This window comes from Bos taurus, chromosome 4, assembly GCF_002263795.3.
Source record: "Bos taurus isolate L1 Dominette 01449 registration number 42190680 breed Hereford chromosome 4, ARS-UCD2.0, whole genome shotgun sequence".
In the NCBI taxonomy this organism is placed as follows: Eukaryota; Metazoa; Chordata; class Mammalia; order Artiodactyla; family Bovidae; genus Bos; species Bos taurus.
Genome location: NC_037331.1, coordinates 34,840,785 through 34,863,324, shown reverse-complemented (window position 1 = coordinate 34,863,324; position 22,540 = coordinate 34,840,785). Strand labels below are relative to the sequence as shown.

Genomic DNA, 22,540 nt, shown 5'->3' with positions numbered 1-22,540 from the left:
GACAGTTTTCAAAAATGTAGCTATTTTGTTTAATTATCATGAAATAATTATATTTCATGTTAACTAAGGAGGAAAATCATTAAAAAGGAGAATTGGGGTTCTTTACTTATTCAGAAGAGGGAAACTAAAGTCTTCAGAAAGTTTAAAGTATAAACAAAAGCAACTGCATAGCGTATTATTATGACTATGTCATGGTATTATGATGTTACACATTGTCTAAGAGTAAAACCTCCTTTAGGCTTCCCTGGTGGTTCAGATGGCAAAGCATCTGCCTGCAATGCAGGAGACCTGGGTTGGATCCCTGAGTTGGGAAGATCCCCTGGAGAAGGGAATGAATGGCAACCCACTCCAGTATTCTTGCCTGGAGAATTCCATGGAAAGAGGAGCCTGGTGGGCTACAGTGCATGGGGTCGCAAAGAGTTGGACACAATTGAGCGACTAACACACAAAACCTCCTTCTAGAAACAACATACAATGATATGCTTTAGGAAACATATCCTGATTTATGAAGGAAAGAGAATTCTGCTTTCCATGTAAGCATACAAAATATGTAAAAATTAAGGTGATTGCTCATTCTGAGAAATTTTCTTTCATATTGTTTACAACTCTGACATTACATATATTGTGAAATTGAAATACATAACTTCTCTAAAGGAAGGTGGTTACAAGCATGATTTCTGTGCTTCTAGACACTGAACAAAAACTGACTAACCATTTGTTACTCATTATCCAGAGTGAAACATGAGGCTTCCAGGTGATGCTAATGGAAAGAACCACCTGCCAATTCAGGAGACAAGAGATGTGGGTTTGATCCCTGAGCTGGGAGGATCCCCTGGAGAAGGGCATGGCAACCCACTCCAGCATTCTTGCTGGAGAATCCCATGGACAGAGGAGCCTAACAAGCTACAGTCCATAGGGTTGCACAGAGTGGTACACAACTGAAGGGATTTAGCATGCATACATTGAGTGAAATATATTTTAAGAGTGTCCACATGATACAAAGTTGTAGAAAGAATCATGTAAATTCTGTCATGTTTCCCCACTTTTTCAACCTCCTTCTATGATCTTAAGCCTGTGAATTAATTTTGGGCTTCTGGGCATTCTCCCCTAACTTCTCAGTATATTTTCCTCTTTCCCGTTCCTGCTGTCCCCAGTCCATTCTCAGCAACAGCCACTTACCATAAGAGTCCTTAATCCCATTTAGTTCCTAATGGCTATTTGGTAGCTTTATGCATATTTTATATATTTAGTTGGGCCTTTCCAGTGCACTTTATATCTTAAAGAGGAAATATGTTCCATTGCTAAACTATAATAATGGTGTCAAATAACATTTTCCAATGGAGGAAGGGTGTATTCATGGAAACTTTTTTTGAAGGTTTTTATTTTCTGAAATTTGAAAATGTAAATCTCCTAACAATATATGCATGATAAATATCTAGCATGACTGTAAATAATAACAAATAATACTGTGTCCTATTCCCTGTAGTTTTCCTCACAATGCCCTATGTCTCTTGCCCATCTGTTCTCCATTTTATGACGCTGATCCAGATGGTTCTCAAATACATGGGAGTGCAGAAATTTATAGATGGAGGAGAGTGTAAGGTAGCCCTGTTACATTAATCAGATTTTATGTTGGTTTCAAAATGAGAAGAGTATTTTGAAAAGCCAAGAAGAATCTCTCCCTATAAAAAGACCAAATGGCTATTGAAAACCTCTTAACCAGCTTTAAGCCCATTTTTCTGTGAGTGATTTCAGTTTGGGGAAAGTTTTTCCTAATGCAGTGTGTCTGTGATAAAGCAGTGGGCTTATGACAGAAGAAAATTGGGATGCAGGGTCTTGACAACTGATCCTCACTATGATATATAGTATTCAGCCTATAGTTAATTGAACATTTGAAATTAATGATAGCACACAAAAGTATATTCATTTGGCCCTATGTTTTGGCTTGTAGTTTTAAACACACATGACTGACTCGATGGACATGAATTTGAGCAAGCTCTAGGAGTTGGTGATGGACAGGGAGGCCTGACATGCTGCGGTTCATGGGGTCGCAAAGAGTCTGACACAACTGAGCGACTAAATTGAACTGAACTGAATATGTTAATGATGATGCCTTGTTGCAAATTACATACTAATGTCTTATTAGGAAATGCATGTAGAGTACATCATTTAACAAATGCACTCACTTTGCTTTGGGAGAAGATATTTTTGCATGAGAAAGTTGCCCCAACACCTGAATTTTAATCCTATTTGCAAAATTATATTACTTTGTGCAAACCATAAATTTTTATTGAGCCACTATTTTCTTCTGTGGTCAATACTCTGAATTTAATATATTTAAAATACCAGACCACCTGATCTGCCTCTTGAGAAATTTGTATGCAGGTCAGGAAGCAACAGTTAGAACTGGACATGGAACAACAGACTGGTTCCAAATAGGAAAAGGAGTACGTCAAGGCTGTATATTGTCACCCTGCTTATTTAACTTATATGCAGAGTACATCATGAAAAACGCTGGACTGGAAGAAACACAAGCTGGAATCAAGATTGCCGGGAGAAATATCAACAACCTCAGATATGCAGATGACACCACCCTTATGGCAGAAAGTGAAGAGGAAGTAAACAACCTCTTGATGAAAGTGAAAGTGGAGAGTGAAAAAGTTGGCTTAAAGCTCAACATTCAGAAAATGAAGATCATGGCATCCGGTCCCATCACTTCATGGGAAATAGATGAGGAAACAGTGGAAACAGTGTCAGACTTCATTTTTGGGGGGCTCCAAAATCACTGCAGATGATGACTGCAGCCATGAAATTAAAAGACACTTACTCCTTGGAAGGAAAGTTATGACCAACCTAGATAGCATATTCAAAAGCAGAGACATTACTTTGCCAACAAAGGTCTGTCTAGTCAAGGCTATGGTTTTTCCTGTGGTCATGTATGGATGTGAGAGTTGGACTGTGAAGAAGGCTGAGTGCTGAAGAATTGATGCTTTTGAAGTGTGGTGTTGGAGAAGACTCTTGAGAGTCCCTTGGACTGCAAGGAGATCCAACCAGTCCATTCTGAAGGAGATCAGCCCTGGGATTTCTTTGGAAGGAATGATGCTAAAGCTGAAACTCCAGTACTTTGGCCACCTCATGCGAAGAGTTGACTCATTTTAAAAGACTCTGATGCTGGGAGGGATTGGGGGCAGGAGGAGGAGGGGACGACAGACGATGAGATGGCTGGATGGAATCACTGACTCGATGGACGTGAGTCTGGGTGAACTCCGGGAGTTGGTGATGGACAGGGAGGCCTGGTGTGCTGTGATTCATGGGGTCGCAAAGAGTTAGACACAACTGTGTGACTGAACTGAACTGAATATTAAATTATGTATCTTGAATGATTTATACCTAATCAAAATGATCTCAGGAACTATTGTTTGATAATAAATTTTAATAATTTATTTCCCCTATTTAGTAACACTTGGATATCACTGAAGTCATTTCTATTTTATATGTAGGAAAAAGTAACCCTAGCATGGAAAATTCTTTAATCATTCTTAAAGAGTCATAAATATTTTGTACATATAACCCAATGTGATTTTTTTTTAATAAAAAATTCATGGCCCTAAATTTTGGAGACCGAAGCACCTATTATAAGCATGAGACTTGTGTAAAAGTTATTAACATGTACATCCCTAAAAGAATGTCATTCAACCTCAGAATATATCTATGTTTTTCCATACAAAAAAATAAATAGCATTTAGATTTCTTGTCAATTATCTGATATATTTGTCCCCAAAACTTCAAGTGAAATTGAAAGAAATGTGTACTTTAGTTATTTTATAAGAAAACATGTACTTTTTCTCGTGTTTATAATCAGTACTATCTTTTGCAGCAGTTAGTGCTGAATTAGTGCAGAGTTTCAAAATATATTTACTTCTTACTTGCAAAATTTAGCCAGCATAAGATCAGAGTTTAAACTCTTCATCTCTTAACTTTCATGAGCTCCTTTCAGAACCCTGGCAGAAACCATAGCAATGTATTCTGTTGGCCTTACATTTTAACTGAAATTTACCAGAATAAGTAATTTCAATTAAAGTCACTTGATATTATCATCTCTGCACTCGAACTTCTGTGTCACGTGTCTTCGAAGTATCCCTGGGCATTTTTATGGAGTCTGTCTAAGGGGAAGCTTGGGACATATTTTGTCTGGATTTTAGTAGGTTATCTGGTTGGCAATCACTTTGTGATTTGGCAATGACTTCTGTGCATAGTTAATATATTGCTCACTATCCCCTTGTAGGAGAGATTTCCAGAAGTTCTCTGCCAATTTGTAACATTGTAACATAAAGGTATGAAGACAAAGGCTGTGTTGCAGTATGAACATTCTGTCCCATGGCACCCTGATCTTGACGGATATGGGAAATGAGGTATGATGTGACAAATATATCAAGCCAGTTAATGATTTCTATAATTTTTTTTTTTATTTGACTGACACTCAGCTTAAAACAATGTCCTTTCCTTTGGGCATATATTTAACTGTGCCTTCAAATCTTAGAGCTAAATAAAAATAACCAATGTTTTTCTATCAGCCATGCTAAAAGACAATTTCAACTCTTTCTCTACAGAAAACGATTACAAAAACATTATTATATCAAAAGTTAGAATTTTAAGCCAAAACTATCTGGCAAAACATATCATAAAGCCGTGTCAATTAAGATAGCTAAGTTAAAAAGAAATTTACACTATTTTTCTGGATTTTCTGATGTGAGTGGTATAAGCTAGCCTTTGATAATTTAATTGTTGTTAACAATTAAATTATCAAAGGCTGGCATATATATATATATATATATTTTTTTTAATCCTCTAAGTTGTATAAGCCACAGATCTCGTAAGGCTATAAACTTAGTAATTAATTGATATCTCTCTTGGTTACTTTATGATTGAAAACATATATCAATATACATATTTTGTATATAAAAAGTAAAAGTTATATCTGTGATGTCACTAATAATTTATACCTGAAGAAAGTGTAGTTAATGAAACCTCACAACAATCACACAAGACAAAATCTAATTCTAGTAACAAGGACTATTTATCAGGTTCTTTTTCACAAGATTCTATAATGATATCATTTCTATTAAATTAATTAGAAAACTGACAACACAGAAAGGATCCCCATTCTTCACCATTGTACATACTACCTCTCACAGTACCTTCTTTCATCAAGTAGCAGATCCTCAGATTTTAGACATACTGAGAAGTATTTAACTGGCTTAGTATGTATTTTTTTGTTTTTCTCCAAGGTTTAATAAGGGGATCACATAAAGTAATTCATAAACATCTAAGGGGCTTGGGCTGAGGTCTCCTTGCCATATGGGACTGGATGCAGGATTTTTACCCATATTTATATTTTGAAAATTTGCCCAAATGCTCCTGCTAGACCTTTAAGTGACAGTGGCTCAGACAGTAATGGATCCACCTGCAATGCAGGAAACACAGATTTGTTCCCTAGGTGAGGAAGATCCCCTGGAGAAGGAAATGGCAACACACTCCAGTACTCTTGCCTGGAGAATCCCATGGACAGAAGAGCCTGGCCGACTACAGTCCATGAAGCCACAAAGAGTCAGACGCAACTGAGTGACTAAGCACACGCACACACAGAGTAATAATATGATCACAAGAATTGACTATGAAAATGGAAAAGAATTAAAGATTCTTCTTACACTGAATCGGCCTTTTCTTTTCTGCCAATCCCTCACTTTGGTGCCCTACAAACTGACCTGTTCATAATAATTAGAAAGAGATGAACTTATACCTATCATTCTAGAGAAGATATTAACACCACTTTAAACATTCTTGATTAGATAGCAAGTACATAATTCAAATAGTACCTGCTCAGCCTTTGAAACATAGATCAGGTTTTAAGATTTATAACTTTAAAACAAGCAACACCATGGTGCATAGTACTTAGGTATATGTGTTTATTTTGAAAGAATTAAGAACTTGGAAGTAATCATGGAGTCCAGAGTGATAGTTATTTCTGTGACGGCTAGTGGGGAAGGATAGAAGAAAGAAAGAGAGAGAAGTAGGGAGATATGAACCACCAATAACACATATGCCAGTTTGCTTTAGTTTTAGGTTAAATGATATGTTCCTGATTGTTCATTATTTCAGTACAAGCAAGTGAAATTGAAAGTTAAAGCAAAACCAAAGACAATCTTTTCTTTCTTTTTTTATTGAGATATAGTTGATTCACAGTGTTGAGCTAGTTTCAGGTATATAGCATTGAAGACGATATTAGATAGGCATATACATATGTGATATAAAGTTATTCTAAAGAGAACTATGCATAGATCCATGATGACAGTGACTTATGGACCTTGGGCTATTTTGGATACTTGATACACCTCTGATTTAGGCCAATCTGTGCCCCAGTATCTCGGAGAAGGCAATGGCACCCCACTCCATTACTCTTGCCTGGAAAATCCCATGAATGGAGGAGCCTGGCAGGCTGCAGTCCATGGGGTCGCTAAGAGTCGGACATGACTGAGCGACTTCACTTTCACTTTTCACTTTCATGCATTGGAGAAGGAAATGGCAACCCACTCCAGTGTTCTTGCCTGGAGAATCCCAGGGACAGGGGAGCCTGGTGGGCTGCCGTTATGGGGTCACACAGAGTCGGACACGACTGAAGCGACTTAGCAGCAGCAGCAGCTGCCCCAGTATGGGTGAATATTCTCACTTAGTATTTATATCTATGGCTTCCCTGGTAGCTCAGAAGGTAAAGAATCTGCCTGCAATGCAGGAGACTAGGGTCTGATTCCTGAGTTGGGGGATTTATTTCCATGTTGTTTTTAATAGCCTTATTGAGATATCATTGACATATATAAACTGTACATATTTAAGTTATATAACTTGATGCTACTTTTAAATTGAAGCATAGTTGATTTACAATGTTGTGCCAGTTCCAGATGTACAGTATAGAGATTCAGTTATATAAATAGATGTAAATATGTATTTATGTACTCACTTTCAAATTCTTTTCCCTTATAAGTTATTATAACATATTGAGTATAGTTCTCTGGGCTACATGGTAGGTCCTTGTTGGTTATCTATTTTATATATAGTAGTGTGTATATGTTAATCCCAAACTTAATTTATCCCCCACCCCATGCCTTTCCCTTTTGGTAACTATATTTTCTCTGTCTGTGGTTTTATTTCTGTTTTATAAATAAGTTCATTTGTATCTCTTTTTTTTTAAGATTCTACATATAAGCAATATAATATGATCCCCCTATGTTCTTAGTGCTAATCCAGCCCTTAGATTCTTTACTTGATTAACCCGCAGTTTAGGAGAGCTCCTTGAAAGAAAACATTTGTTTCTGTCTGCATCATTATGCCTCAGACAGTACATGGAAGAAAATAAGCAGGCAGTCCCTGTTTAATCAATGAGTGAATGCTGGCTATTGTGTTTGTTAGTAATATCATTTATTATTTAGTAACTCAAGTCTCTCTCAGGGTATATAATCACTGTAACGTATTTACCATGGAGTAACATGTAGAGCTAGTAATAAATGTGGTCTGCTCTTTCAGTCTAAATTTTTTTTTTTTAATTTCCACTGTGCTATTAAAATTATGTAGAACTTAATAAACTCTTTAGTTATTTTTAGATCAAAGAGACAAAGTTTAGTACAGAAATGACTACTGCAGAAATTAATAGCCACATGGTTAGGTAGGCCAATATGAAGAAAATCAGTTCATTGAATTTCCAAATCCTATTACTCTTCTCTCTTTTCCATTTTCCAGTTCTTTTGCTTTGAATAATACCTTTCTATTGTTAGTACATTTTGGTAATACAATCCTGGGTCTGTGTCAAAAACTTTGTGAGGACAGGGTAAAATTCTGTAACCCCATGAAAACAGTGTTTAGACTATTGGTTTTGGATACTCTCATAAAATTCTATTTTAGGGTTATCAGATGAATGAGTATGTTGATATTAAGAATTTATGATTATAAGGTTTTCTTTGTACTGAAAGTTTTTGACTTCTGATCAACTTGGATATGCTTCAGTAATTTTCTCTTGTATGATTTAGTATCAACTTTCTCTTGCACATTTAATTAAAACTTTGGCATTCTTCTTTAACATTCAACTTCCCTTCTGTAATCAGAAAAATGGTAATTATTGGAAAGTCTATCAAGGCTACCCTTAGGCACATATGGAGGCCACAATTTTCTTTAATCATCATTTATTAATACCCTGAATCTAAATATTATCAAGTAAGCATATGTGTGCATATAAATCAACATCTCAGTCAAAACCTTTGAAATTTTGCAAGACTCCATATTACATAGAGGGTATGCCATAGGCAAAATGTGTTTTCCATTTCTTCCCAATCCTTGACTTTCTTCTGCATATTCAGAGTCTTTCAGAACTCTTTCCACTTGTTCCTTGATCCAGTGCCTCAGGGGCCCACTGTTGTTGGCTAATCATACTTTTCCTTTTGTGTTAATATTTTATAGGTGGTTAACTCTCAAAATTTTGCACCCTTCCAGCTAACGAATTTCAAAAGTTATTTTTTTTCTCCTGTAAGTCAAAGAAAAAATTAATGTACTTTCAAGCATTCTTAGAAAATAATTCTCTGGTCAAAAGTTCCTTGGCATTTAAGAAAATTAATTCTGTATGGTTATATGATGAGGAAGGAGAAAGAGGATAATGGGGCTATTCTGAGAGTGAATTTCTCTTCGTCAAAATATATGTTTCAGTGTGATGTATGAAAGGTTATGGTAATAGATCCTAGCTCTCATTGTCCTTAACTCAGGTCTGTATGGTAGGCAAAGTACAGGAAGTGCTAAAATACAGACCAGTCTATATTCCCCACTGAATTAAGCTGGTTTTAGAGATACAGAAACAAAAAAGGAAAAGTCAGAGGTTAAATATACAAATGCTGAGACTTTCAGACTGTAAAAGTGAAAGCAATTGTGGCAAGACCACCATTTGAATCATTTAACAGAAGGAAGCATTTGGCAGTATTCTTAAGGGAGTTATACTTCATGTGCAGAAGCACTGGGGGGAGGAGGGGAATGGGCCAGTGGGCACTTTGCAGTTTTAGGTTCTGTAATACCACGGTTCATTTCTAGCTTTTTTTAGAAATAAAAATGGTTTATTTCAGGGCCCACAGAGCTTTATCCTAGAGTTGAGTTTCGTGCTTCTCAATGTTTTCAGACAGTGACTGTCTGGTACATAATACTCTTAAGTGAAATAACAGAATGACTATAGTTTTGTGACCTCATTAAGTCAGGAGGTCAATCAAAAATTCTTTTCCCTTAGGTTATTTGATACCTGTATAACCAAGCTCGCCATTGTCTATTATTTGAATTTCTAGATCTGCTTTTATGGATTAATTCCTTAAATGTATTTTAAAAAGATGTTATCATTAGAGATGTACTGGAATGGGGTAGAAACAAAGTAGTATTATTCTTTCTCATCACATCATATGTCAGAAGACAGTTTAACAAAATAATACTCTTTAAAGAAGGTCTACCATCCACTCAGCTCATATATAGACTTTATTTATTATTTAAAACCTCACATTTAGCACTTTGCAGTACAATTCACTCATATTTCATGAAGCCTTGACATGAGGGTCCTAATTTACTAGATGAGATCTTTGTATCACATGTAAAGCCTGCACATCTGATAAAGAGACGCTTTAGGCATTTGAAGTTAAAGTATTAATAGAAAGGCAGAAAAAGAATATAAGTAAAAGATGGGGTTGCGATATGTATATACACAGAAAGGACACAGAACTATTTCTGTCCACCAGAGAATTGGAAACATGGTATAATCATGGTGTGAATATAAATCTGAGAATAGGAATATATTACACAGTATTATGTGTAATGTCCATACCTGGAAATCTGTTTCTTTCTTTAGTTTCAGTAATATTTTAGTCTCATAATTTCATCAAATATACTTTTGAACACTTTTGTCTTTCTTCTCCCTCTGGGATCCATATCATATAAATATTAATATGCCTTATATTGTCTCATTAAACTATCCTCATTAAAAAAATATATATTTCTTTTTGCTGTTCAATTGGGTGATTTCCATTACTCTGTCTTCCAGATCACGTATGTGTTTTGTATTATTTAGTCTGCTGTTAAGCCCTTCTCAGAGAAGGTGATGGCACCCACTCCAGTGTTCTTGCCTGGAGAATCCCAGGGATGGGGGCGCCTGGTGGGCTGCCATCTATGGGGTCACACAGAGTCGGACATGACTGAAGTGACTTAGCAGCAGCAGCAGCAGTAAGCCCTTCTAGTTTGTTTTTCATTTCAGTTATTGCATTCTGCTCTGAATGGTTCTTTTTTTTTTTAATATTTTCTGATCCTTTGTTGGGTTTCCCAGGTGGCTCAGTGGTGAAGAATCCGCCTGCAAGGCAGTAGACACAGGTTCAACCCTTGGGTCAAGAAGATGCCTTGGAGTAGGAAATGGCACCCCACTCCAGTATTCTTGTCGGGAAATTCCATGGGCAGAGGAGCCTGGCGGGCTATAGTCCATAGGGCTGCAAAGAGTCAGACATGACTCACTGAACACAATTCCTTGTTAAAATTCAGTTTATCTAAGTTTTCTCCAGTTCTATTAGCATTCTTATTCTTAAAGAGTTCAATCTTTTAACTGGTAAACTATTTATCTCTGTTTCATTAGGGATTTTTCATGGTGTTTCTCCTCTTTGATTTGAAACACATTCCTCTGTCTTCTCATTCTGTTTATCTTCCTCTGTCTGTCTGACAGTAGGTGAAAAGTTCTGTGTCCCAGTCTTGAAGGGGTGTCTTGTGCAGGAGTGTCTCTATGCATTCTGCATGTGTCCAGTGGGTTCGGTGGGAGAGTTGTATCTGCTGAGAGCATGGGTCTTCCTGGAGGTGTCCCTTAGGTCCTGGCAAATGGTTCAGAGCCCAAGGCTGTTTTCAGTCTGCCACCTCTGCAGAACGCTAATAATAGTCTTCACCCTGGTCAGAGGCAGAGTCAGGTCTGAGCTGTTCTCTCTGTGTCTGCACTCTCCTTGGCAAAGCTCCTCCCCCTAGTGGAGAGATGCATCAGAACAAGAATGGCTGGAGCAGAGGACGATGCAGTCTGGGGTGGTGGTGGAAAATGGCCAGAGCCCCAGGCAGGCTCAATCTGCTGCCTTCACCATGTTCCCAGTTATTAGCAAGTGCGCTGTTCATGAGTGGAGCTTAAATTTCTTACAGCCCACCTTTAGTCCCGCTGGTTTTCAAACCTGCACAGGGGACTCATCTCATGTCAAACTTGCGAGCTGGGGTGCCCATTGTATGACTCAGACTCCTCATTCCACAAGGAGGATCCCTGAGCTCATGATAACACCTTCCTATGTCCCTTGCTAGGGACCTGAGTCCTGACCGAATTGCTCCTCCTCCCTTTCTACCAAACTCAACATCGATCTTTCTTTATAGCCTTGTCTGTAAAGGACCTTCTTGCAAATCTCCAGTCTATTTTCAGCAAGAGTTGCTCAACATGTAGAATTAGTTTTCATGTGTTCCTGCAGGAAGGTAAGCTCAGCATCCTTCTATTTAACCATCTTGATTTCCAGTTTACATTAATTTTTCCATTTGTTTATTATTATAAATAAAATATTATATTTATTTATTCTATTCTCAATTTTTCTTGAGCTATAGTTGACATGTAAATATATTAGTTTCAATTGTGAAACGTAATGGTTTGATGATGTACATATTGGGAAATGATCAGCACGCTATCTGGTTAACATGCATTGATATACATAGAGCTATTTTTTTTTCTTGTGATGAGAACTTTTAAGATCTACTCTCTTAGCGACTTTTGAATATACGATACAGTATAATGAACTATAGTTACTCTGATGTACATGATATCCATAGGACCTATTCATCTTATAACTGGAGGTTATCACCTTTTGACTACCATCTGTTTCACCCATCCTACCCTGAAATCCCTACCTTGGTCTCTGCTAATCTGTTCTCTCTGAGATCAATTTTTTTTTTTTTTTTTAGATTTTAAATGTAAGTAAGATTGTATGGTATATGTTTTGTCTGACTTGTATCACCTATCATCATGCCTTGTAGATCAATCTGTGTTGTCACAAATAGCAGAATTTTATTTTTTTCATGGCTGAATAATATGGAATATGATTTTTAATAAATATTGTATTACTATTATTATAAATATTGGACTATATCATATCTAATATATAATATTACATGTAATATAATATAGCATATATTAATTTGTTCATGTTGTTCAGTCGCTAAGTCGTGTTGGACTATTTGTGACCCAGTGAACAGAAGCATGCCAGGCTTCCATGTCCTTCACCATCTCCAAGAGCTTGTTCAAACACAAGAAATTCAGTCATTGATGCCATCCAACCATCTCATCCTCTGTCGTCTCCTTCTCTTCCTGCCTACAGTCTTTCCCAGCATCAGGGTCTTTTCCAATAAGTCAGCTCGTCACATCAGGTAGTTAAGTTGGAGCTTCAGCTCAGTCCTTCCAATGAATGTTTGGGACTGATTTCCTTTAGGATTGACTGGTTTGATCTCCTTACAGTTCAAGGAACTCTCAAGAGTCTTCTCCAGAACTGCAGATCAAAAGCATCATTCTTTGGCACTCAGCCCTCCTTATGGTCCAACTCTCACATCTACACATGACTACTGGAAAAACCATAGCTTTGACCATACAGACCTTTGTCAGCAGAGTGATATCTCTGCTTTTTAATATGCTATCTAGGTTGGTCATAGCTTTTCTTCTAAGGAGCAAGTGTCTTAATTTCATGGTTGCATTTGCAGTCTGTAGTGATTTTGGAGCCAAACGAAATGAAGTCTGTCACTGTTTCCATTTTTTCCTCATCTATTTCTCATAAAGTGATGGGACTGGAGGCCATGATCTTCATTTTTTGAATGTTGAGTTTTAAGCCAGCTTTTTCACTCTCCTCTTTCACACTCATCAAGAAGTTCTTTAGTTCATTTTCACTTTCTGCCATTAGGGAAGTATCATCTAAGGTTGTTGATATTTCTACTGGCAATCTTGATTCTACCTTGTGATTCATCCAGCCCATTATGTGTCATAATGTACTCTGGATATAAGCTAAGTAAGCAGGGTGATAGTATATTGCCTTGATGTACTCCTTTCCCAATTAGGAGCCAGTCTATTGTTCCATGTCTGGTTCTAACTGTTGCTTCTCGACTTTCACACAGGTTTCCCAGGATGCAGGTAAGGGGGTCAGGTATCCCCATCTCTTTAAGAATTTTCCAGTTTGTTGTGATCCACCTAGTCAAAGGCTCTAGCATAGTCAATGAAGCAGAAGTAGATGTTTTTCTGGAATTCTCTTGCTTTTTCTGTGATCCAATGGATGTTGGCAATTTGATCTCTGGTTCCTCTGCCCTTTCTAAATCCAGGTTGAACACCTGCAAGTTTTTGGTTCACATACTGTTGAAGCATAGCTTGAAGGATTTTGAGCATTACCTTGCTAGAATGTGAAATGAGTGCAATTGAACGGTATTTTAAACATTGTTTGGCATTGCCCTTCTTTGGGGATGGAAATGAAAACTGACCTTTTCTAGTCCTGTGGCCACTGCTGAGGGTTCTAAAGTTACTGGCATATTGTGTGTAGCACTTTAACAGCATCATCTTTTAGGATCTGAAATAGATCAGCTGGAATTGTATCACCTCCACTAACTTTGTTCATAATGATGCTTCCCAAGACCCACTTGACTTCACACTCCAGGATGCCTGGCTCTAGGTGAGTGATCACAGCACTGTGGTTATCTGGGTCATCAAGAACTTTTTTTGTACTATTCTTCTGGGTATTCTTGCCACATCTTCTTAATCTCTTCACTTCTGTTAGGTCCTTACTGTTCCTATCCTTTATTGTGCCCATCTTTGCATGAGACATTCCTTTGATCTTGACGAGATCTCTCATCTTTCCCATTCTATTGTTTTCCTCTATTTCTTTGCATTGTTCATGTAAGAAGTTTTTCTTATCTCCACCTGCTGTTCTTTGGAAATATGCATTCAGTTAAATATATGTTTCCCTTTCTCTTCTCTTCTTTTTCAGCTACTTGTAAGTCCTCCTCAGACAACTGTTTTGTGTTCTTGCATTTCTGTTTCTTGGGGATGATACTGGTTACAGTGTTAGCAACCTCCATCCATTGTTCTTGAGTCACTTTGTCTATGAGATCTAATCTCTTGAATCTATTTGTCACTTCCACTATACAATCATAAGGGATTTAGGTCATACCTGAATGGCCTAGTGGTTTTCCCTACTTTCTTCTATTTAAGCCAGTTTAACAACATAATATAAGCAATATACTAAGCACACACATAATATAATTATATATAAAATAATAGCAGAATTGGTAGCCATTCCCTTCTTCAGGGGATCTTCTTGACCCAGTGCTTGAACCAAGGTTTCCTGCATGGCAGGCAATTCTTTACCATCTGAGCCACCTGGGAAGTACCAATATTATTAGTATAATATAATTATATGTAATATATAATTATATAATACTTATTATAATATATAATAGTGTATATATGAAATGTTATATATATTACATGTATTAATGGGCTTTTCTTGTGGCTCAGATGGTAAAGAATCTGCCTGTAATGTGGGAGACCTGGGTTTGATTACTGGATTTGGAAGATCCCCTGGGGAAGCAAATGGCTATCCACTCCAGTATTCTGGCCTGGAGAATTCCATTGTCAGAGGAACCTGGCAGGCTATAGATGGCATCACAAAGAGTTAGATACAACTGAATGACTAACAATTTCACTTTTTCATACTAATAATATTATATTATTATATTAAATATAATTATATTAAAACATATTATTAATAATATTATACTGTTTATATTATATTATTAATATGACTTAAATTGAAGAAAGTTGGGAAAACCACTAGACCATTCAAGTATGACCTAAATCAAATCCGTTATGATTATACAGTGGAAGTGACAAATAGATTGAAGGGTTCTTGAATAACAATGGATGGAGGTTGCTAATACTGTGAGCAATACCATCCCCAAGAGAAAGAAATGCAAAGACGCAAATGGTTGTCTATATTATATACTTTGTTGTCTATAATATATATACATATATATGTTACATTTTCATTATCCATTCATTTGATGATAGACAATTAGGCTGTTTCCATGTCTTGTCCATTTTAAACAATGCAGCAGCAAACATGAAAATGAAGATATATTTTTAAATTACTAGTGTCCTTTTTCATTTTGTTTGTTTTTGGATGACTACTAGAAGTGGAACTGCTGGATCAGATTTTAGTTCTATTTTTAAAATTTTTGATGTAACTCATACTGTTTCCCGTAGTAACTGTCCCAATTTGCTTTCTACCAGCAGTGCACAAAGGTTCCGTTTTGTCCACTTCCTCACAAGCATTTGCCATATCTTATCTTTTTGATGATAGCCATTCTAGCAGGTGTGAAGTTTATATCACTATGATTTTGATTTCCATTTTCCTGATAATTCCTGGAGCAGGAAATGGCAACATACACCAGTATGTTTTGATGGAGAATACCATGGACAGAGGAGCTTGGAGGGCTACAGTCCTTAGGGTCACAAAGAGTCAGACACGAGTGAAGCTACTTAGTACACACACATACTACGATTAGTGATACTGAACACATTTTTATGTCCCTGTTAATCATTTGTATGTTTCCTTTGGAAAACTGTCTATCCATATCCTCTGCACATCTTAAAATCAGACTATTTGACTTTTGCTATTGAGTTGTTTAAATTCTTTTGAATATATTTTGCAGATTAATGCCTTAATAGATATATGATTTTGCAAGTATTTTCTCCCATTTGATAGGTGACATTTTTATTTTGTTGATGGTTTCTTTTGCTGTTCAGCAGTTTTAGTTTGATTTACTCCCACTTGGTTTTTTATTTTGTTGCCTTTGCTTTTGCTCTTAAATCTAAAAAATAATTTGCCAATACTGATGTCAAGGAAATTACTGCCTATTTTCTTCTAGGAAATTTATGGTTTCAGGTCTTTATGTTCAAGTCTTCAATTTATTTTGACTTATTTTTTTGTGCATGTTGTAAGATAGTACTCCAGGTTTATTCTTTTACCTGTGGCTATCCTGTTTTCTGAGCTCCATTTATTGTCCTTTCCCCTCTGTATATTCTTGGCTCTTTTGTCATAATATGTTATTTATTTTGTATTTATTTTTGTGTTTTTGTTCATTTGTCCTCATTTATATCTTATATCATTTATTTTCTAGTCTTTTATCTTAAAACATTTAAAAATGTTTAATTTTGAGGTCCCCAAAGTGGAGAGATAGCATAGTAAAAACAAAAAAAGTAAAAATGAGAGCAGATACTTTAAAAATGCCTACTACTTATTATAACCTATTTTAAGCATAGTTAACAGAGAGTTAATGTGCAATCAGTCGTTGAAGTAGGTATTATTATTTTCTTTCATATGAAAACATTGTTATTGAGAGGTTCAATAACTTGTGCAAGTCACATAGGTTTTCTGTGGCTGAAGCTTAATGCAAGCCCAGAATCCTTCTACACCTACTCTTTTGGTATTTTCTAATAATATATTCTGTGGTTCTCTGCTGCTGCTGCTGCTGCTGCTAAGTCGCTTCAGTCGTGTCCAACTCTGTGCGACCCCACAGACGGCAGCCCACCAGGCTCCCCCGTCCCTGGGATTCTCCAGGCAAGAACACTGGAGTGGGTTGCCATTTCCTTCTCCAATAGACAGTTCTAAAAAACTACCATAAGAATTTCTGGAGACCCACATGTTGATTCTTATCAGAATAATAAATACTCACTGTACATTTATTGTGCTTGAGTTATTGGACTAGAACTAAATCTTTGGATCTCATATCATCTTGCCCTTATAGGAGGGAACTTATGTCTTAAGTTTCTGGCATATATAGTTTGTAAGGTTTTGGGTAAAAAACAAAAACAGAAATAAATAGGAGATACTAGACAGGAGACCAGTTTAAGGGAAGGTCTTCTAGGCAATGCCATTTCCCTAACTTTGGTTAGAAATGAGGAATTGTGAACATTTTAAGAATCAAGCAAAGAATTCAGTAGAAAGATTATGGTCCCTGCCTCTGACATCACAAATATGCAAGCCTACTATTAAAAGAATTAATTATCATTTCTCTCCTCTACTAAAATTCTTATCAGTCTTATATGAATATTCTGATCTTTATGTGAAATCCCTCAACATTTTCCTCTTTGTGTGTAATCAGAAGCTATTCTGAGACGTTATCCCTAAAAGGCTGCTTGTTCATCTTTTTTTTTCTTTAAATGAGAAATCAGCAGTGAACTTTATTTATGTTGCAACCCATTTTAGTTCAATCTGGGGCTCTATTAAATGTGAGTCCACAGAATTTGATAGGCACAACTATTCATTGTTAATACTTGTGATTCTCCTCTGAAAACATGGTGATTGAACTTTTTTAATATGCCAGATGTTTGCAAGTGAATTTCTTTAGGCATAAAATATAAGTGACTTTTAGATGTATTATATTATGTAATACAATATTCCTAAGATTCAGATAATACTATTATCCTCATTGAGAGATTTAAAAACAATCCTGAAGTTTAAAAAAAAAAAAAAAAAACTGCCCTAAAATCATAGAGCCAGGAACATTTCATGTAAAGATGGGAAAAATAAAGGACAGAAATGGTATGGACCTAACAGAAGCAGATGTTAAGAGGGGGCAAGAATACACAGAAGTATACAAAAAAGATCTTAATGATCCAGATAACCACAATGGTGTGATCAATCACTTAGAGCCACACATCCTGGAGTGCGAAGTGAAGTGCAAAGTCAAGTCAAGTGGGCCTTAGGCGGCATCACTAAGAACAAAGATAGTGGAGGTGATGGAATTCCAGCTGAGCTATTTCAGATCCTAAAAGATGATGCTGTTAAAGTGCTGCACTCAATATGCCAGCAAATTTGGAAAACTCAACAGTGGCCATAGGACTGGAAAAGGTCAGTTTTCATTCCAATCCCAAAGAAAGGCAATGCCAATAAATGTTCAAACTACTACACAATTGCTCTCATCTCATACACTAGCAAAGTAATGCTCAAAATTCTCCAAGCGAGGCTTCAACAGTATGTGAACCAAGAACATTCAGATATTCAAGCTGGATTTAGAAAAGGCAGAGGAACCAGAGATCAAATTGCCAACAAACACTGGATCATAGGAAAAGCAAGAGAATTCCAGAAAAACATCTGCTTCATTGACTATGCTAAAGCCTTTACCTGTGCAAATCATAACAAACTGTGGAAAATTTTTCAAGAGATGGGAACACTAGGCCACTTTACCTGCCTCCTGAGAAATCTGTATGCAGGTCAAGAAGAAAAAGTTAGAACCGGACATGGAACAAATGTGTGGTTCCAAATTGGGAAAGGAGTACGTCAAGGCTGTATATTGTCACCCTGCTTATTTAACTTATATGCAGAGTACATCATGAGAAACGCTGGGCTGGAAGAAGCACAAGCTGGAATCAAAAATTCTGGGGTAAATATCAATAACCTCAGATATGCAGATGACACAACCTTATAGCAGGAAGCAAAGAGGCATTAAAGATACTCTTGATGAGAATGGAAGAGTAGAATGAAAAATCTGGCTTAAAATTCAACACTCAAAAAAAGAAGATCATGGCATCTGGTCCCATAACTTGATGGCAAATAGATGGGGAAACAATGGAAACAGTGATGAACTTTTCGTGGGCTCAAAAATCACTGCAGATGGTGACTGCAGCCAGGAAATTAAAAGATGCTTGCTCCTTGGAAAAAAGCTATGACCAACCTAGAGAGCATATTAAAAAGCACAGACATTACTTTGCCAACAAAGGTAGGTATAGTCAAAGCTATGGTTTTTCCAGTAGTCATGTATGGATGTGAGAGTTGGACTACAAAGAAAGTTGAGTGCTAAAGAATTGATGCTTTTGAACTGTGGTGTTGGAGAAGACTCTTGAGAGTCCCTTGGACTATAAGGAGATCAAACGAATCAATCCTAAAGAAAAATCAGTCCTGAATAATCATTGGAAGGACTGATGCTGTGCTGAAGTCCAATACTTTGGCCACTTGATGAGAAAAACTGATTCATTGGAAAAGACCCTGAGGCTGAGAAAGATTGAAGGCAGGAGGAGAAGGGGATGACAGAGGATGAGATGGTTTGTTGGCATCACTGACTTGATGGACATGAGTTTGAGCAGCTCTGAGAGGAGTTGGTGATGGACACGGAAGCCTGGCATGCTGCAGTCCATGGGGTTGCAGTCAGTCAGTCATGACTGAGCAACTGAACTGAAAGAAGTAAAAGCCCATTCAAATCTGTATCTGTTTGAATTTGGACATCAAGATGTTAAGCATACTTACACATGTGATTAATTTACTATCTCCAGATACATATTTGAGTCAGTTGTGGAACCTAAATAAAGAATTCTCTATGACAAGAACTGCTTTCTTACTTTTGAGTCATAGAGATGATAATCTGCCTTAGTTGGTTTTGCTTGATTTTTGAATCCAGATTATGTCTCAGTATACTTTATCCAATTTGGATAACCTCAACCCAAAGACTAGCTGTAATTTATATTAAGCTATTAGAGAGAAAATGAATACCTATGCCAGAGGAGTTTGTTTTATGTAAAAGAAGTTATGACGTGAATTGAGGCCAATTTTTACTTTTTAAAAAGTAACTCAATTAATTTTTTATTCTTAGTTTCAACATTTTTTTTAATAATTTCCTTATTGACTTAATGAATCATGTCCATCATAGTGAATAAACACAAATACTTTTTTGAGCATGGTGTAGTAAAAGTATATGTATAGTTACTTGTTATTTCAGTGCTTGTATCAGGTCCATTATTAAATAGACATTAAATACATATGTGAGTCTGTATTTTACTCTTTTAAATAAAGTAGAATTCAAATGTATTACTTTCTATCTATAAATGATTATAAATGTGATGCTCTTGAAAGTTAAATTTTAAATAGCAATCAACTTTTTAATGTACTTATTTAAATAATTTTAAAAAGAACGTATAAAATAACTCATGTTTAAAATGACTTTTTAAATAATTCCCTTTGAAGTACAAGGAACCAAGGATATAAAGAACTCATTAATGTTTCCCAAAATGTAGAATTCAAAAACACACAACTATAAAAGTTAAAATAGAATATGATAGGCAAGGGAAAAAATTAGCTGAAATCCAATCCAAGAATTATTGTCATTGTAGAGTAGGGAACAAGAAATGGGAGCTGGAACAATAGTCAATGCAGTATTTATAGAAACTTTTCTGAGTTGAAATGCATGTTAGTATACCGTATGGAGCATTCATTTAATTTGATTCAAAGAAAAAATTGCACCTGTGAGCATCTTGGGAAATGATTTAATTACAAATTTTTAAATAAAAATGTTCAAATATACATGAAACTTGCAAGAATAGTAAAATGAAACCTGTAGACATATTATCTAGATTCCAGAATTATAATTAATTTACCATAATTGGTTTTTATATGTATGAGAGTGTTTGTGTGTTAATGTGTGTGTGTGTGTGTGCACTTATCTGCACAAGAATTCAGCTGGAAAATATTTTATTATAAAGGAACAAAACACTAGTTGACTTTGGAATTTTCCTTTGTAAATCAAATTGCCATAAGAAAAAAGAACAGTCTACAGTGTTTAAGAGCAAAAGGACATGATGCAATTATTTTATGCCCAACTGAGTTCTTTTTAAAGTGAAAAGTGAAAAAGAGAAAGACATTTTTATGTATATCAGAAAATATAGCATTTGTGTGCCTATTAAAAAAGCAATGTTTCTTCAAAAATATGTTAACATACATTTTAAGAGTTCAATAGTATTAAAAATCTAAAAGTAAAACTTAAAAGAAAAAATGGACTGAGATAAGCATGGGAATCACACATATGTAAAGTTAATGCTCATGTAAATCTGTCAAAACTATTCTTTAAAGAGAATGTAGGTTCCAAAAATATTGTATTTTGGAGGTAAGGATTTATAATATATGAAAACTTATTAGCAAAGAGATTAAATAAAAAGTATGAGAGAGGTCAAGCAGGCTACAGTATTGTATTAAAAAGAATAACAAGCTACAACTTAATTTTCATATAATTAAAAATAGAAGTTGATGAATTCATAGAGAGTAACTAAAAACATAAACAACAAAGACCATTCAAAAGTAACAGAAAACACAAAATAGTCAAATGTGAATCTCTAGAATATTGAGTCAGCATTAAGAAGAAAAGATAGAAGTGCCTGAATGGGAGGAGCTACGGAGAAAGACTGGCTAAAGAGGCCTTCTGATCGCCAGCCACAAGAGGCTTGAAAAAAGACTGATAGGCCCATAACTCCTATGGCAGAGGCAGTCTGTGTCCCTGCACATTTGGTGCCCCTTGGGTCCCTGCAACCCAAGCAGCTGTGCCACCTTCACGCTCAACTCACTGGGGCAGAGCTGCCACAGGCCCAAAAAGTCCTGTGTCTATGTGTGTAGGGATGCTTCAGTCGTATCTGACTCTTTACAACCCTGTAGACTGTGGTCTGCCAGGCTTCTTTGTCAGGGAAGGGGTTCTACAGGCAAGAATACTGGAGCATATTGGCCAATAGTGGTTGCCATAGTCTTCTAGAGCACAGTAATTCCTTCTGCCCTAGCCGCCAGCTCCCCTGAGTACCTGGTTCTGCCAGAAGCCCTGTGACTCAAGCAGCTGCACCACTTCCACAGCTGGCCCTCACAGGGGCAAACCCAAGCCCTCCAGGCCAGCCTACCAGTTTGTTCCACTGGGAACAAACCCCAGTGGACGATCCACAAATAGAGGTAGAAATAAAACACAATTGAAACCCATGGGCAGTGTGGCTAAGCAAGAAAACCCAGAACCTTCCCACCAGCTCTACAAGCTGCAGATTAAATCCACATGATCAACTAGGCAGACTCGGTCTATGGAATATATAAAAGGTCACTGAGAACTGCCACAAAAGAAAGCACACTAGTTCTGATAGCTGTGGACATTGGAGGCAAGAACACACAGGAGAAGGACCAGATTTAGAATCTGAGCTGCCCCCACAGCAGGTCCAGAGATCAGCACAGTGTTGGAGGGCATCCTAGGGAGGTAAGGTGGACTGTGACTCCCAGTGAGGGACCCTGACACAGTGACTCAAGAAAAACGTTTATTGTTCTTATTTTTTAATTTGTTCTGTAGATTCTTTTGGATTTTTTTTTCTTTTTCCTTCCCCCCACCCCTCTGTTGCAGTTGTTGATTTTATTGGCACTACGAAATCCAATTAAGTTTTTGAGCTTTTTTTTTCTCTCAGTCATATTTTTTATTGTTGTTATAAACCTCTGCCTCTACATTGGGCTTTTGCAGTTCTGTGGAGTTTTCCTTTTTTTCCTCTCTCTCTCTTTTTTTTTTTTTAATTTGAATTTTTAATTTTTAAAACCTATTATTATTTTTTCTTAATTTATTCCTTTCCTTGCTTTTCCTACTGTTCTTTCCCCTT

General features: G+C 36.5%; 1 long non-coding RNA gene across 1 annotated transcript in view; it reads left to right on the top strand.

Moving 5' to 3' along the window:
- The window catches only part of LOC104969864 (uncharacterized), a 35,773-nt gene extending 31,027 nt beyond the window's left edge, over positions 1-4,746 (top strand). The window contains exon 3 of the long non-coding RNA XR_003034320.2: positions 4,286-4,746. This is a non-coding gene — a long non-coding RNA (uncharacterized lncRNA). The remainder of the gene's footprint in view (positions 1-4,285) is intronic.
- The last annotated feature ends 17,794 nt before the right edge of the window (positions 4,747-22,540 follow it).